The sequence below is a fragment of the Anastrepha ludens genome, chromosome 3, assembly GCF_028408465.1.
Source record: "Anastrepha ludens isolate Willacy chromosome 3, idAnaLude1.1, whole genome shotgun sequence".
Taxonomy (NCBI): Eukaryota; Metazoa; Arthropoda; class Insecta; order Diptera; family Tephritidae; genus Anastrepha; species Anastrepha ludens.
Genome location: NC_071499.1, coordinates 80,161,852 through 80,178,056, shown reverse-complemented (window position 1 = coordinate 80,178,056; position 16,205 = coordinate 80,161,852).

The window sequence follows — 16,205 nt, the reverse complement described above, 5'->3', positions numbered from 1 at the left end:
AGACAAACAAACAATCAAATCTCCGTGCAATGAACTTAGTCCCTGACCTGAGCAACAAGTAGGATGATGTGGCCAGAATGGAACATGAGCCGCACAAATCGACGGTTAAAACTAAACAGGAAGGGCGTGAGAAATCTTCTTAAGCATCTAACAGGGCATTGCCTTATAGGCAGACATGCAAGCAGACTCGGAGACTATAACAGTCTCTATAACGACTACTGCAGAAGCTGTAACGACATTAAAGAAGAAGAGACTATATAACACTTTCTATGCGGGTGCATGGCTCTGGGTTTAATATTCTAGGAAACAGTTTTTTGAATAACTTGGCAGAAGTAGCCAATTTAAAACTAACGAGAATTGTTAGATATTGCACATTAAAGCCACAGGTTGGTTCGATGAGGTCAGTGTAGAGCAAGGAGTGGGGCCAGCCCTTGTGGTATCACAATCGGCCTACAGCAGGCTCAGGTGAGTCAATTGGTAACCGCTATACCTACCCACCTAAACCAATAGACATCTGCTATTCACCGTTTATATTCTGGTCAAGCGTTTTACCAACCATTCAGAAAACGGCTCCTAGAGGTACCAAAGCTGACAATACGAATAGTCACCCTGGTGTTTTCCGGTATAACAAGTAAATTAATAACATAGTATTTTCTACATGCACGACATGCATAAATGTATAAGTATGTGTGTGTATATTTATATGCAAAAATACTGTGCACAGTAGACCAAGAGAAATCTAATCAACAGCGCAATAGAAACAACAAAAGCTGTGTTTTTATTGCGGCCTACAAAACTAGGCTAGTTTGAACAAAATTGTATTTTCCAAACGAAAAAAGCAAAATCAGCTGTTTGTTTTGGATGGTTGTGCTGCGTATATGGTGTTAAAATTAGGAAACTTCCGATACAAAGCCAAAAAATAAAAGAATAGTAATAAAATGTGTTTAGAGGCAACCATTTTGTGAAAATACACAATGCAAGCACAAACTTTGCACATGCACCGTGCAACAGCAAAAATTATCCTGGAAAAATTGTGAAATTATTAATATTATATAGAAAAGTTATATCACTGTTTTCTCACCAGTTCAATTTTTAAAGGACTTAAGAACTCCCTGTATGATATTTATATGGACATCAGGCGAAGGAGGATGTACTAAATAAATATAAAATATTTGATTTACTACTGTGGGCAAAAAGTAAGGTAAATTTGGTTGTGAAATGAAAAATCTTTATTTATTATTGTATATCAAATTCATCCACTTCAAAATAATCCCCCCTCAATGAAATGCACTTATGCCAACGATTTTTCCAATCCCCGACACATGCCAAATAGTCCATTTCCGGTATAGCCATCAGCACCTTCTTCGATTCAGCTTTTATCTCCTCAATCGACTCGAAACGCGTTCCCCGGAGTGGTCTTTTGAGTTTTGGGAATAGCCAGAAGTCACACGGAGCCAAATCAGGCGAATACGGTGGTTGCGGAACGATATGCGTGGAATTTTTGGCGAAATGGTCACGAAGAACGAGTGCAGTGTGAGACGGTGCATTATCGTGATGCAAAATCCAAGAGTTGTTGGCCCATAATTCTGGTCTTTTTAGACGAATTGCTTCAGGTAAACGACGCATGACGCTCAAACAATACTCCTTATTAACAGTTTGGCCAGGTGGAAGGACTTCATAGTGCACCCTCCACGAAAATCGAAAAAAACTGTCATCATGACCTTTATTTTTGAACGACTTTGAAGTGCTCTTTTCGGTCTGGCCCCGCCTTTAGCGCGATATTCGCTTGACTGGTCGGTTGTTTCAGTGTCGTAAGCATAAATCCAAGTCTCATCTCCCGTAATGATGCATTTGAGCTTGTCCTGATAGTCTGAAAGCATTGTTTCACACACATCAACGCGACGACTTTTTTCCAAGAAATTGAGAGTTTTCGGTACCAAACGAGATTTGACTTTTCGTAGGCCCAAATGGTCTTTCAAAATGGTCTTCACAGATCCTTCTGATATTCCGATCATATCAGTAAGGTCTTTAACAGTCAACCGACGATTTTTGAGCACTAACTCCTTCACTTTATTGACGTGTTGGTCATCTGTTGACGTCGATGGTCGTCCGGAGCGCTCCAAGTCATCAACACGTTCTCGGCCCTCTTTGAAGTCTTTGTACCACTTATGAACATTTTTCTGCGACATGGTCGAATCACCAAATGCCTTCTGCAACATGCTAAATGTTTCCGCAGCCGAAATTTCATTCCGCAAACAAAATTTGATGGCACTTCTCTGCTCAATCAAGTCAGACATTGTAAAAATCGAAAAATGCACTCTTGGTCGTTTGGTAAACACAAGCGTAAATATATTACTGATAATGGCATTCACATGAAAGTTGGCCCAGATATTATTAACAGTGCTGCCAACTCATGAAAAAATAACTAAAGCGAAATTTTAATCCCGCGAAGTTTGACAAATAAATTCACCTTACTTACTGCCCAATCTGCACTTTTCGCTAGGGCAAAGACTTTTTTTCAATTGTTTTCTATTTGCTTCTATAAATATTACACCTATCGCAAAACAATAAGAAATTTCTTTAGTAAAAAAAATTGTCAGAAAAAGTGATATCAAATATAACAAAATAAAAAAAACGTTAACAAAGAAATACAAATACGAAACATTTTATTGAACAACTTTACGGCAGCCGCCGCCGTAACCGAATGGGTACCGAAATGAAGGAAAAGCGTTTTTCTAATAGCGATCTCAAGAACGTGATGAATGTCAACATTGGGCATATACCGCAGTGTATTAGTCATGGTCTAAAGTATTTTAGATTGTACTCGTTGCAGCATACCTTAGTTTAATTTGGAAGCAGTGCTTCAAACCTCTATCCCATATTTGCAAATTAATGTAATTTTCATTTTATACATAGAGGACTGTACCTTTCAATGAAAATGTAGACTGAAGTCCGAGCAGCCCGTAGAAAGTTATTTTTAATTTCATTTTGCTTTTTTCTTATGTGTTCCTACCAGTTTGGAGTCAATTGATATATAGGACCTGCTTTGAAATTTTTATCTTTAAATATCTTCGAAATTTGCTAAGGAATTATTAAAAAAAAAATATATATATTGTATAAGGTATATTTATAACGCACGCAACGAATAAGAGCACCTCAACGTTTGGAGAAGTGTTGTTTATTTATTAATTTAAATATTTGTTTATAGAAATATAATTCATTTTATAATAAAAACCTTTTTAATCCTATTTTCAAACTTTGCATAAGATTTATGAAAATTCGATCAATGTTCGTCAAATTTTCAATTAGAACTAAACAAAAATTTGGGTATGCATATTTTCTAGCAAAGTTGGTGTAAATAAGACATGCGCAAGGCTAATTATCAAATACGGATTTGAAACTCAAGCAGATACAACTACAACAGGGGAGATAATACCCATCGTTGAAATGCAAACTCTGCGAAGAATATTTGGTTACACAAAGCGCGATCTTAAATAAAACGAGGAGATAAGAAAGATGTGTGATATTACAGACGTAGTAAAATGGAGCCGGAAGAGAAGAAGTTGGACCCAGCATGTAAAGAGAATAGGAGACGGCCAACCTCCAGGAAGACGACCAAAGCGTTGAGTAATGGACGTCTGGATCCCGATCCAAATGTTGCAATAATTATACTATTATTTTAAAAACCAATAACATAACGTGTGCTAATAAAGTAGCTAGACAAATTTTGACTAAAAATAAAAAACCATACTACTGTTCAAAATTGTTTAATTTTTTTTATTTATAAAACATATGATTGTTACACAAAAAAAGCATTACTTGTATAGTTCTAAAGGACCATGGTCTTCTATTTTCCGAAGCTTTGATTTGATACCTCCATTCATCTTTTGGACGACGTTCATGTCCACTTTCCTTGCACATAATTTGATCCTGTTCTTCAGCTGTTGATTTGATTTAGCTTCCCAGCCATCTTCGTACACTTTCTGGCAAAGTAGAGTCCAAAAATGTTCAATTGGTCTGCCCTTTGGGATGTTTGGTGGGTTAGCACATTTCGGAACAAATTTTATATTATTTTCTGACATCCACTCTAAGGTCTTTTTAGCATAATGACTACTTGCTAAGTCAGGCCAAAAGATGTAATTACCATCAGAATGCTCGGATTTGATAAATTTTTTAAGTTTTGTAAGGCATTTTTGAATGTAAATGTCACTTCTTATGGCAGGAGCTGTGGAATCTTGAAGATAAAGTTGAGAGAGTCCTTTGGAAGATATGGCAGCCCAAACTAAAACTTTCGGTTCAAATTTAGCTTTAGGAGCAAACTTAATATTATCAGGAGTATTCTCTATGTTGTTTGTATAAAATCCACAGTTTTGGTCTCCGTTATTCCAAGCAAACGTAAAATATTTCTCATCATCGAGAATCACCTCAACATCGCCAACAAAATAGCTACGGCGGAGCAATCTACATTTCTTTGGTATTTCTTCTAGTTGTTTATCACTATATTTTGGAACCGTTACCCTTTTGTGATAATTAATACCACTTTTCAACAAATTTTGACGTACAGTCTCTTTAGAAATACCAAACTTTCGACCTAACTTGCGGTTTGAAGCACCTTTTTTGTCAATAGCAGCTTTTTGCAGTTTTTTTAATTGTTTTGCGTTCAGAACTTTTGGGCGACCTGATTTTTTCACTCCTGAGGGAGCTATCCCTCTATCAAAACGTTTAAAAATTGAATAAATTGTTGAACGTGCAATATTTTCCAGAAGAAAGTGTTGCAAAACCTCTTTTTTTGAATGCTGTCCAAGCATGTCATAAATGCGTTGACGTAAATGGTCTTGGTTTGCGACCTTCATGATAAAAAATTAATTTAAATAATTTTTTAATTAAAGGCCATAAACTAATAAATAATTTAAGGATTAAATGAAAAAGATATTATTCACCACTCTTAGGTTCTAATAAAAAGGAATTTGTCCAGCTACTTTATTGGCACACGTTATCGTAATTTTTTTCGTTGAAAAAAGAGGACCAAAAAAGGTCATTTTTGCAGCACGGTGGTTTATGTAGCACGCGTATTATTGCATATTCATTTCATGTTAGGCTTACATGTGAAACTATAAGTGACCGATTTCATTACAGACCCAAAAATAATCGTAAAAACAGCGCTGCCATAAAATTTGGTCTCTAACAAGGGATAACACGCAAACTGGATTCACAAAAAAAAAAAAAATACTCGAAAAATGAGTAAAAACGCATGCAAACAAAGCTCGGAAAATGAAACAATTGCCGACAGCGACATAAAAAGTCACTCATACGACCCGACGGTTGGAGTATCGCTGTCATGTTCATACGTAAGTATAAATATATTTAGATATTTAGGTCCCATCGAACGCTCCACTTATGAGCAGTGAACGCGAACGCTCTGGCTTAGAGCATATGGTTCTGTAGACACGCGCATGCACATCTGCACTTGTTTTCTTTCGCCTTTGCAGCCGCATAATGTAATAAAACCGCGCCCTTAATTTTATAATAAAGCGTTTTTCAGTAAGAGCGCTTCAACTTTTCAACTTTTTTGAATAAAACACAAACGGTTTGACTTTTTTAACTAATTTTTATTTTATTATCGAGCTTGAACATATACATTTAAGTATGAAATTCAATTTCTTTTGCATGACCACCGCGTGCACGTTTTACGAAGTCCAATCGTTGAACCCAATTTTCGACCACTCTTTTGCATAAATCGGCCGAAATTCCAGCAATTTCGCGTTCAATATTGGCTCTGAGCTCACAAATCGTCGCCGGCTTGTTGCTGTAGGCCAATGACTTCACATAACCCCAAAGAAAATAGTCTAGACGCGTCAAATCACACGAGCGCGGCGGCCATTCGACCGATCCATTTCTGGAAATAATGCGCTCATCGAACTTACTCTTCAACAAATCAATTGTAGCGTGTGCTGTGTGGCTTGTGGCCCCGTCCTGTTGAAACCACATGTCGTCTAAGTCCATACCATTAAATTGCGGCCAAAAATAATCGTTTATCATGTCGCGGTATCGATTTCCATTCACAGTAACGTGGCGATCGTTCTCGTCAACGAAAAAATATGGGCCAATTACGCCGCCGGCATGTAAACCGCACCAAACAAGGATTTTTTCGGGATGCAACGGTGCCTCATGAATCACGTGTGGATTGCTTTCTGCCCAGTAACGCATATTTTGCTTGTCGATAAAGCCATTGAGCCGAAAGTGAGCTTCATCACTGAAGATGATTTTTTGGAATTATTTGGATTTAAAGTAGCAGCAACAGATCGATTATTTTCATAAAAAATTTGCACGATTTGCAATCGTTGGCCAAGTGTGTAGCGTTCCATGATGAAATGTATACTAATGAAGTTTACAAATGAGAAGCGAAAAATAAAAAATATTGCGTCGTTCGCCCTCCCTATCGGAAAAAAGTTGAAGCGCACCTATTGAAAAACGCCTTATATATATGTACTTACATAGGTGTCACAAAGACCCGCTTGAGAAACAGATGAACGTGCTCAGCAAATCTCCACTTATGGCCACAGCTGGAAGAACAAATAAGTTTAGCTCCCAATATGTACTATATGATGTTAGAATTTAGACAAACCTCACACGAAGAAATGACTGATGTGAAATTCGTTCATATAAACATTAATTCTAATCGTCAAGTACTTACTGGTTTAAATGTTTATTGACAATGAGTAAACGGTGAGTGGACAATTGCTTTTTGAAGAATATTAAAAAAAACCAAAGCAGGTTAAAAACAAAAAGAAAATTAATTGTGATAATAATTAATTAATATTGTGATAAAAAAGTAAGATAAGGCTGTGTGTAACTTTTAAATTATATAAAGGGACTTTCAAAGGTGATGCCTAAATGGCCAATGGTGAGTAATTCCTAGACGGTAACTTTACACAACAGAAAAACGTGATCAAATTATTGAAACTTTTTATGAAAATCGTCGATCCTTAACAACATCATGCCGCACAGTCCCGTGGCAGCCGGTTGTACGTTACCGGAATGACACGGGTTTTCCCTCAATAAACTAGTCCTGTCTAGTATACCATATCTCACCCGTAATCTATCGTCACAAGAGCAATCCCACGCAGGAAGTCTGCTCCAAATACTTCTCTTCAGCGCTAGTAACGAACCCAACTCTGAAACAAAAGTATTCTACTGTTGCGTCTACCACAAACTGCTGCACCCGCACTCCAGCTCAATTAGATGTAACAAGAATAACGGGTAGTGTCACCTTAAGACCTGCTCAGGCCTTAAGATACATAGGGAGTGGTCCTCACGGTATGTGGTCGCATGTTACTCCCGCCACTAAGCGACCCTGCCTCTACAGCTTTACTGTCGGATGTGCCGGCACTCAAGGGTTAGAAGCCCATCGATGCAACACAACTATCTCAATTCAGACCCACAGCACTCTTGCACCAACCCTAGTAAGGGGATAAACCAGCAGATCTTGGTCCTCCGCTCCGTGTGTCCGCCCAGAGTTCGTTGAAATCTGACACCGGTCAAGTGCAATTTTTGCAAAGGCTGGTGCCACTTTCGGAGGTGCTCTGGCCTGCGCACCACGCGACTACCTTGCCCCTGCGGCAAGGCCCTGTACCGGCAACCTCCCCCTATGGTGCGGCCACCTACCACTATCAGGCCACAACAATAACCGTGGAATGCACAGCAGGATGAACGTAGACAGCCCCAAATATCACTCAAACCCCGAGTTACAACAATACTCTGGAGAAACTTCAAGCTGCCCCAACTAAACTGGGATGGACTCACGAGCAAGATAGATGAGATAGTCGTCTTCATGAGCCAACATGGAAAAGCAGCGGTCTAAGAGACAAAACTGTACGCTAGCTCCTTCCTGATAACCAGGCATGCCTATAACGTGCACAGAAAGCATCGCGAGCGAGACAGCTGTGGTTTAATATAAATGCACCTCCTGTAACCTGCTGCCCGGCCAGATATCACCCTGAAATTGGTGCCCTCATCAGAGGTGAAAACCGATTGGTAATAGGTAACTTTAATGCGCATCACGATCTTTGGCATTCACGCCTATCAAACGATCGTAGGGGACAGCACTTGGTATAGCAGACAGCAACTCGCCATTCAGCACAGTGAACGACGACGCTCCCACCAGGGTAGCGGGCAATTACAGCAGCTCGCCTGACATAACAATTGCCAACACTGATCTGATAAATAGCATAACCTCGCTACCTATGCTATCGCTGGCATCAGACCACTTGCCTATTCTTATCTCGATTGAGAGATCTACCGACTTTGTTTCCGCGAATCACCGGTCACATTACATTAATAAAGCTAATTGGGCCGGCTTCGCGGAATTTTCCGAGGACACCTTGGACGCTCTCCCCATCTTCACCGATGTGCGCGTAGGCGAACGCGCATTCCGCGAAGTGTTCACAGCTACAGCGGCTCAATTTTCTTTTTTCATCCCAATTTCCCAGTTGAAGCAGCTATTCTAGCAAACGAGTATGACCAACTACATTAACTGCGTCGTGCCACCAGATGGCTGCATAAACTTCTGAGCAACAGTACGCCGCTTGTTTTCTCCTGTGATGAGGTCCAGGCAACCATCAACAAAATTAAATCATCAAAAGCCATTGGCTGATGCTGGGAATTCTGGTTCAATTAGAAGTAGAGTACCCCACAAGGGTTTTCAATATGTCTATGGCCACTTTCGTGATTCCTGACAAGAGGAAATCAGAAAGAATAATCCCACTTCTAAAACCTGGGAAACCCGTCAATCAAGGGATAAAACCTGGGAAACCCGATAACTCTCCTTTCCCCAGCAGTCAAGACTCTTGTTGCCCTCCTAATCTCACTTTACACGAAACTTCTGACCCCAGCCTCACATTAGCATGGCTTCCGAAGAGTGCTCAGTGCCACCGCAGCAATCACCGCCATAAGCCCTCAGATCGACTGGGCTTAACCAAAACCACCACAGCCACTCCACGCTACTAGATGATATTTTACAGTGGACACTCCCACCAGAACTAAAGATGGGATCTGCGAACTATCTAAGTGGTCGACACTCATCGGGTGGTGTCCTTACACTCTTGCTTTCCAACTTCTTCATATCGAAGTTCCCTTAGCTACCAAAAAGAGTTTCTCTGGTCTCTGGCAGTGTACGAGGCTTCAGATATGTCAAAACACTGGCATTCGGACAGCGACGGGGTGCTTCCTGATGTCCACACTACAACACCTACACAACGAGGCATAAATGCTTCCTGTGAAGGAGCAGTTAATTTCTGATAGGATTCTATACACCTGCTTGAACCTGTTGAAATTGATTTTAAGTTGGCCTCCAAAACTCGCTCTGATTTATTTTTATCTCTACAATCGAGTCGAAACTAAGTCTCTAGAGCGGCCTGTCCAGCTAAAAGGATATCCAAAAATAACTTCGTGCTAATTTAGGCAAAGACGACAGTTGAGGATTGGTATATAATATTTTAATTTTTCAGCATAATGCTCTAAAAGAAGCAAAGACACCAAACGTGAATTCACGTTTGAACCTATTTTAGAAGATCTTTGTTCATAATCATCAAAACTTTATTGATGCTCATCACATTAATAATCAAGGATGCCTCAATTTTACGGTACATGACCTGACGATCGTGATCCACCATTTCGCGCATTGCGTCGATAATATATCGATATATTTTATATATCGATATATATATATCTTAGCACAACAATTAATTTTGCAAAACCGTACCGGAGTTCGTCGGCGGGTCGGTGAATGAACAGCGATTACCAGAAAATTTATTGTACTAGTTTTTTACGGTGCTAAAAACTGGTGTTTGCTTAGTGTATAATGATTTCAGTTCATCGATGCATTTTTGTCTTGTTAATCTACATCGAAAGTTGAGAAAAATTTTCCCACAAAAATGCTAGCGGTTTAATTCCATTTTTTTGGTGAGATGATTTTGAAAGTCACTATGAACATCACTAAAACGGCTCATACACGAAAACGTTCTCTGGGTGTTTCTGGTAAAATATGTCAAACTTTCGAAGGAAACATCAGATTATGCCTGATTTATGATTCATGATGATGCACTAGAAGTGTCCAAGACCAGATATATAAAAAGCATCCCATGTATAAGTGATCCTATCTGAAAGTCGTCCTAGATACTTAAAGACTATTATGTAGGTAGTTTCAGATTAATACATATTAATAATTATAAAGAAATACTTTTTCGTTTTTTCGCCATTTTTTTAATGTTAATTCAAGGGTCTAATTTTTTTCTGTTTTTAAATCGGGGGTATATTAAGTAATGAGATCATCAGTAAAAGTTGAGCCAATCCCTAATAGTTAAAAACGGCTGCGTATTTCACGCCAGTACCAGTTAAATATTTTTTTTTAAGTTAAAAATATTTTTATATTAATTGCTGTTAGACATATTAAATTATTTACTATATTGTAAATTATTTTAAAACTAGTGGGCCATTGCATCTATCAAAAAAATATATATTAATATTTAAATCATACTTAAATTAAAAGAGGAATGCGCAGGCGGATTGTGAGCTCAACTATTGGATAATAAAATTTATATTTTATTTATTAAGTGCGCAACTAATTTTCCGCTATTTGTCAATAGATGCCGCCAGCAGTGTGTGCTAGTCGATTCTAACATAACCTAAACGTCATAAACCAAGCTTAGACATATGGTAAACAAACTGATTCGACACATTAGAGATTTTGTTTTGGTATCATATACTTTTGGTTTTGTGAAAATGTCTGATTTAATGCCGAATAATTGTCATTTGCGGAAAGAGTTGATTTCCCTCTTTCATTCGAAAGAACGAGCACATCGAGAGTTACAAAACGTTTATGGAGATCAGCTGTTTTAAGTGAAAAAACGTGCCGAGTTTGGTTCCGTCGCTTCAAAGACGGTGATTTTAGTACTGACGACCGTCTGCGTGAAGCAAGGCCAAAAACCTTCGAAGATGCTAAATTAGAGGCATTGCTCAATAAGGATCTATGTCAAACGCAAAAAGAGCTTGTGTCAGTATTAGGAGTTACCCGCAAATCCATTTCCAAGCGATTGTATGCCTTGGGAATGATCCTAATGCTTGTTCACAGGCGCTGCCCGGTTACGTTGTATGTGTAGGTAACGACATATTAAGTAAACACCAGGAATTTTACCTTTTTTTCTAAATATTTTTATTTATATTTGAAGTATATAATTATTTTTCAAGAAAAAGTTTGCGTCATGGGTGCCAGTTTAACTTGACGTATTCAGCAGGAATTTTTGAACAGTTCCGCCACTGACATTCTATTTATGCTTATCCACATGTCTCTTTTCCTCGTTTATCCCTATTTGTTATTTTTATTTTTAGTGATTTACGCTTTTGTTGCAACAAACAGGCTGCTATATCCGATACCAAATTTTTTATGACAGCTACAAAAACGAACAACAAATATATGGGCACAAATATAATAAAACACCAACTGCCAGCTGCGTTGCAGGGTTACTGTTGATGACAACGCCGATGACATTTTCGACATCGAATCCTGTAAAAACACAACTAAGCAAATATGTGCAAACACATTACTGTGTGAATATTTGTGTACAATGGAGGGTAAAAAAGTTGAACATACATATGCACAAGTGATGTAAGGCGCGTTACTGGTTGTTGGCAACGCAAAGCCAGCGGGAATGAGTAAAATGTTAACGTCATAACTTTTGCTTGTTGTTAATTTGGAATTTAGATTTAGTTGCGAATTTGTGTCACAACAACAGCTACAGCGACGATAGCATAGGCAGTGAGCCGATGAAAATAGCTGCTGTAAAAACAAACGCAATGTCAACAATATGCCAACGTTATTCGAGCAACATCACGTGCATGTCCCTGCATACCTCCCTTGATTGTTGCACAACAAAACTTGCTTCTATTTACATACGAGTACGTATCTGTGCACGTTGTTCTCCCTTCGCCAAACCACTTGTGTTATATATTTATGCAGATTTGATGAAAAATACTCGTCGTATCTCATGTTTGCATCGTAAAAAGTTTTATGTTCCCTTTTAAGCCCAACGTTGCATAGTTAAGTAGAGAATAGACAGTGTGATCGGACGGGGCGTATGCGCAACTAAAGTACTTGAACTTTGCGTGTGCTGGCAGTGAGTTGTGAAAAGGGCTCACAACTTAAAATTGATGTGCCTTAGCTGGTTATATATTGTGGAAAGAAGTGCTAGTGCTTTTAGCTATAACAACTCACCGAGAGTTTCACTTGGCTGCCAACTGGTTTACAGTATCATCACTATACGCCAGTTTATTTAATTACTTTCGGTTTTTTTAACCTCACACGCACATAACCTGAACTCACAGCATGAGCAACTAACAATGCTCTAGTTTTCCATTTATACACCCCTTTTCTTGTATGCCTTTAGTTATAACCTTAATTGGGGAATAAGTGTTCTCATGCCCTGGGAGGCTAATAAAGTTTTCAAAATAGTAAAAAAATGTATGCGAGCATAAACGTAAATGCAATATTTACAAATGCTTATATGTAAGCACCTGGGCACTCAGCAGTATATTCAACAAATAGCTGCCCTTCAGCATGACCTAAATATGTTTCATAATTTGGAGATTCTTGACATTTCTGACAAATTTTTAATTGCATCACTTAAATATTATATGAAACCGCGCACTGTAGAGTTTCAACCGAATTTATAGGTTATCTTTAATGGGCATTCATATTTTATTGTACACAATACGTTTTTCAATAGGGAAATAAAAATTCTATATTTAAATAGAAATGAAATTTAATTAAATACATTTTTTCTACAATAGTACACCTTTAACAATATCTGAACGTAATTCTAGGTTTACATTTTTGTTATGTGTAGTATTTGAAAATCATTAAAAATTACTAGCACAGATCCGGGTCAGCGGTCACAGTTCTAAACTTCTGCTACTGATGTGAACTAATTTTCACAATTCTACCGACTGTCAAATATTGTATTAGGCGGTTTGTGTTTTTAGTATTCCGGCTTATAAATCTACTGAAAATGTTTGTATTTTTAATTTTTATTTTAAAGCTGTAAGTTTTATATAAAGTTCTGCCTCATTCCATACCAAAGAAGATGAAGCTTCAAACTTTAGAAAATTTGGGTTTTAAATAACTTTTTTATTAAATAAAACAAATTATTTTGAGTGATGGGAATCTTTATTTTGAACTTCACGCGCTCCATTGTTTCACAAACGACGCTATTTGTAAAAATTGTACGTCTTCCCATAGGGTGATTAATTTTGCACCACCAGGATTTATAAAGATTCGACTATCACTTTTGAAAATTTGATTTATTTTAAATTTGGTTACGCAGTTTTATAGAGGCTTAAGTTTTAGTATAATAAAGTATTATTAATATATATTAATAAGTCACCGAGAGCTTTAGTAATCATCATTCTTCGTTCTCTTAGCAATATTTCGCTGTATACCCAGGTTTTCGTGGCCAGTACCCTCGGCAGCAAATATTCTTCCACGATCTACGTCATTGCAATTTAATACTGAAGAGTAGTATACTCGTATAAGAATAATGAACTCCTTCATTTCTTTGACAACTGCATCTATTAGTTTTAGTCTTAAACTAAGTTACCTACTGAGTTTTTGGATTGAAAGCCGCATCACACATTCTCTCTTTTATAGGTCAATAAACATACACTCTTTTCTATTCCTTGTAAATCCAATTTTTGCCTTTGCATAATTCAGGTGTCTTGTTTGACGTTTCTTAATGCAGCTTTTAGTGGTGGATTGTCACTTAGGGACTGATTCATGACTTGCGGCAAATAGTTCTTGATCCTCATTTGAAACGTCGTTTTCTTCTAAGAGTTCAGTTTCTCAATCATCGTCATGATCGCTGAACTCATGCTAGCTTTTCAGCCACTGTAGAGTCTGCTTGTCGCGGCTTTTAAAAGTTTCAGACTATGCTCTAGAGAAAATCAAACTAACAAGAAATAAAACAAAGCGAAACCATTCCACTTTCATATTGTTTAGGAGACACCACGAAGATATAACAAATATATTGAAATTGTTCTTTCTCAGACACATACCTTAACACTAATGTGGTTGAAGGGATCCCGCTACGCTTGCAGATTATTGTTGAAGCCGTATGAGAGATGCCGCTGAAAACCAATATAAAGGGAAACTTTTTCGCATAAAAGTCCAAGTGAGGTCTTTGGTTTGTTCGACAATTGTGAGTTTATACTTGACTTTTTCTCAGGAAATTTAGATGTAATAGAAAATTTTTAATTACATATTTTGATTTTATCAATATCAGGAAATATTAGCCACAAAGTGTGACCTCAACTAAAATGAAAATTTGGGAATTCTCTCAATAATATATTACTTTTATAATCGTCCCTCCAGAATGAATTCGAGTCAACAGTTGAAGCACTGAAATTGCATCCCGTAGAAATGAATTGAACCATTCGATTCCAAGCGGTTCAAAGGAGTTGGAAATCTCTCGGTCTATATTGTACCGATACCCATATTTCTGTACGTTATGACCTTTTTTGGAAACCTTTTTCCTCGAGAAATTTTGAGGTCCTTTAAATAAATCGTGATCTTTTTTCAAGTGTGACAAAAAGCTGAAATTACAAACAACGCTGATTCTTTTAGGGAAGACCCTACATATCTTAGATTAATGAAGACAAGGAGATGAAATTGGGTTGATGATACAAGTAGCAAAGCACAAAATATACAGGGTGCGCATGCTATTTGAGAGCAACTTGATAGTAAAACTAATTAGCTTTTATCTTGAAGCAAATTTAATGAAGCTTCACGAAATTTTTACACTACATTAACTTATTATATAAGTATATCAATACAGTCATTCAATAAAATGCCCATTGGTTGCAACAATCTCCTCGATCCGGGTCAGGGAAAGACTATATGCTAGAATCAAGTACTACTTATTCGTATTGGCCATAACAGCATTGCTGCCTTCAGAGAATAGACGTTGTTATGAGGATGCTTATTGCTTTCACGCTTAACTTCGCCCGATGCATAGTAATCCTCGGGATTAAGGTCTGGAGTGTTAAGCAGTCATAAGTTCAGTGTTATGTGCTCATGAAAATTTTAAGCCATCCAGTCTTCTGTCGGCATCGCTTTGTGGGAAGGAATAAAGTCTTGCAGAAAGATGTGTGGACTTTCACAGCGTACACTATCGATCCAGGATTTCACTACTGTCTTCGGAATCTGGATATATAGAGCAGAACTCACTCAAAATCCTTGTTTGCACTATAACACGAACTATTATAGGACTAGAACATAGCCATTTGTCATTTCTGCTCCTGGACTTTTGGTCTTTCGCAACATTTTTTTTGTTCAAAAAAAAAGACCATAACACTTCAAAACTTCGGGGTGTTTAATTTTTTATAGAAGGTATTTTGATCGCATAACTCACAGTCCTGGTTGTGGCCCCGCCATGTGCGAACAACATAGGGTTTATTTTAGAGATTTAAGACCCTCAGAAACATTAAGTTCTCTCGCAAAGGGAGGGTGTGTGATGAGGATTTAATCTAGTATGCCCTGTTAGGGTTCCTGGAATGATGCTAACATAATATCTTTCCTGTCTTGAGCAGCTTTAGATTCAAAAGATTTTTTTGAAATTATTAATATCAAAAAACAAAAAAAAAAAAAACAAAAAAACACGAGGAAGATCTGATTTCATATCTGCTAATTTTCAAACCAAATTATCCCTACTGTTCCAATTTCTAGCTGTAGCTTACATAAGCGCCCAAAGTAAATATCGCAGTGAGTTGAGTCATCAACATACCTTACCTCGTAAGCGCTGGAGCTTTATTTGCTGCACTATGTCTATGACTTCGTTCCATCGTCTGCGATACTCGCCGTTGTTATGTTGTGAAAAGGTCCTCAGAATATGTATCTCAAACACTCCAAAGGACGCCTCGTCGGGTACTGTCACCATCCACGCTTCTGCGCCATACAAGGACGGGCATGATGAGAGCCTTGTAGAGTGTCAGTTTTCTTCGCCGAGAGAGGACTTTACTACTTAATTGCCTACTTAGTTCAAAGAAGCATTTATTGGCAAGAGAGATTCTCTGTAGTATTTCAAGGCTGACATTGTTATCGGTGTTATTGCTGGTTGCTAAATAAACGAAGTCTCGTACAACCTCAAAATCACAACTGT